General features: G+C 33.4%; 1 protein-coding gene and 1 non-coding gene across 2 annotated transcripts in view; both read right to left on the bottom strand.

The window, feature by feature from the left end:
- Positions 1 to 2627, bottom strand: part of SNRNP40 (small nuclear ribonucleoprotein 40kDa (U5)) — a 33597-nt gene that overhangs the window by 20013 nt on the left and 10957 nt on the right. The window lies entirely within an intron of this gene.
- On the bottom strand, positions 1803 to 1876 carry TRNAI-GAU. Its single transcript has one exon. It is a non-coding gene; the product is annotated as a tRNA-Ile (tRNA).

The following is a 2627-nucleotide window of genomic DNA, read 5'->3' as shown; positions in this document are numbered from 1 at the left end:
TTTTAAAAAAAAAAAAAAAAAAAAAAAATAGTGTCAAGAAAATGAAAAGACAACTGACAGTGGGAGAAAATATTTGCAATTCATGTATCTGATAAAGGTCTACTATCTAGAATAAAGAACTCTTATTAACTCAACAACAAAAATACAAACAGCCCAATTAATAAATGGATAAAGACTATGAATAAACATTTCTCTTAAGATATAGAAGTGGCCAATAAGAACATGAAAAGATGTTCAACACCGTAAGTCATTAGGGAAATGCAAATCAAAACAATTAGATACCACTTCGTAACCACTAGGATGGCTATTAAAAAAACCCAAACAAACAGAAACCAACAGGTGTTGGCAAGGATATAGAGAAATTGGAATCCTCATATGTTGCTGGTTGGAATATAAAATAGTGCAGATGCTGCGGAAAAGTCTGGCTGTTCTTCAAAAAGCTAAACATAGAATTAAATGACCCAGTAATCCCACTCCTAGGTATGTATACAAGATAAATGAAAACAGGTGTTCAAATAAAAACTTGTTAATGAATTTCACAGCAGCATTATTTATAATAGTTAAAAAATGGAAAGAACCCAAATCCCCAACTAATGAGGGGATAAACAAAATGTAGTATATTTATACAATGTAGTATAAAAATATACTACCGAATGTAGTATATTCAGCCATTAAATGGAATCTAATATTGATACATGCTACAATGTGACTAGGCCTGGAAAACAGCATGCTAAGTGAAAGAAGTCAGACACGCCACATATTGTATGATTCTAATTATATGAAATGTCCAGAATAGGCAAATCAAACAAAAATAAGGTTAACAGTTGCAAGAGGATGAAAGGCAGGGGAAAATGGGGAAGGACTGCTTGGATTTGGGGTTTCTTTTTGGCATAATGAAAATGTTCTGATACTGAATCACGGTGATGGTTGCACAATATTGTTAGTCTACTAAAAGCCAATGAATTGTACCTTTAAAATTTATTTTTATTTATTATTTTTTGTCAGCTGGCCAATACATGGAATCTGAAGTTGGTGTTATCAGCACCATGCTCTAACCATCTGAACTAACTGTCCAGCTGCACACTTTTTAAAATCGTTAGTATGGTGAATTTTACCTGAATTAAAAAACACTGTAGGGCTGGCTGGGTAGTGAAACTGGTTAGAGTGCAGCTTTATAACATCAAGGCCATGGGTTCAGGTCTCCATACTGACCAGCCGCAAAAAAAAAAATTATAGAAAAGAAAATTCAGAGGTTACATGCAGAAAGGGTTGGTTCATAAATATAGATGTATAGGGGGTATATTCTAGGTCACAGTATAAAATATCTTCCTTAATGTGGGTTGTCTATAATAAGTTTAAAAGTGACTGTGCTTAGACTATCTATTTGAACCCCAACTCTGACAGATGAGGAAACTAAAGCTCAAAGAGGAAACTAACTTCATGAAGAATACTAGCAAGTCAACAGCAAAACAAGGACCAGAATTTAATAGTCTAATTCCATTACATCAATGGAGTAACTTAAGAGTATTAAAATGTGTGCTAAATTTTTACAATTACTAAAATAATAAATATTTATTTAAAAAAAATTAACACATTCTTTTTAATGACTACTTGATGTATTAATAATAGGGAAGGAAAAGAGGAAAATTTGGAAGATAACAAGTCTAGAACTTCAACTGTAGCTAGATGATTTGGTTGTACTTAAAAAAAAATTAATGGCTCTACATTTTTAAAGTCTGGATAATATAGAGGGGACCCAGAGATGAGGGTTTTTTTTTTGTTTGTTTTTGTTTTTTTGCGGCTGGCCAGTACAGGGATTGAACCCTGGACCTTGGTGTTATCAGCACCATGCTCTAACCAACTGAGCAAACTGGCCAGCCCCCCACCCCCCCTTTTTTTGGCAGCTGGCCCCAGAGATGTTTCAATAAATGATTATCGGACTTGAGAAAATAAACCATTAGGAAATGTTTTAAGTGTATGGCTCATTTCATTCAGAGGAAAAAGACTTTGGGGTGACTATGTTCCAAGTTTTAAAGGGCTGTCATCAAAAAGAAAGGAATCAATCACAGAATCTCAGTAAAGGTCATGGGCTTAAATTCAACCTGTGGTCAACAGGTAGAGTCTGAATAGAAGAACCTGAGCCAAGATGCTTCTTCCTCCAATTCTCATTGGTTAAGATAAAAAGTAGTTTCTACTTCATTCATGGAAACAAGCTAAAAAGGTTTAGGCAGTTACTCAGATAATTGGTCCAAAAAAAGTTCTTTTATCCTTTCCTAGCAGCCCAACATCCCTCTCTCACTCTCCCCCCAACCCTTCTGGCTATAGAATCAAGTTCAAATCTTTTAACTTAGAATTCAAGGCCTTGATAATTTGACTCCTACATATTTTATAAGCCTTACTACAATCTTTGTCTTGATAGATATTCTCTACTCAGGTCAAATCAATCTTTGTTCTTATCCTAAAAAGTATGGTAGCTACTTAAAGCTTCATTAAAATAATTTAGAATTTTATTTCCAGGTAACCATCACTTTTAATAGCTTACTTTATTCTGAAATAATCAGAAACTTACAGAAAAGTTGGAAGTAAAAAGAACTTTTTTTTTTTTTTTTTTTTTTTTTTTTTTTTTT

The sequence above is a fragment of the Galeopterus variegatus genome, unplaced genomic scaffold, assembly GCF_000696425.1.
Source record: "Galeopterus variegatus unplaced genomic scaffold, G_variegatus-3.0.2 Scaffold2190, whole genome shotgun sequence".
NCBI classification, from domain to species: domain Eukaryota; kingdom Metazoa; phylum Chordata; class Mammalia; order Dermoptera; family Cynocephalidae; genus Galeopterus; species Galeopterus variegatus.
The sequence above is the reverse complement of the archived record's forward strand: the minus strand, read 5'-3'. Positions and strand labels throughout refer to the sequence as shown.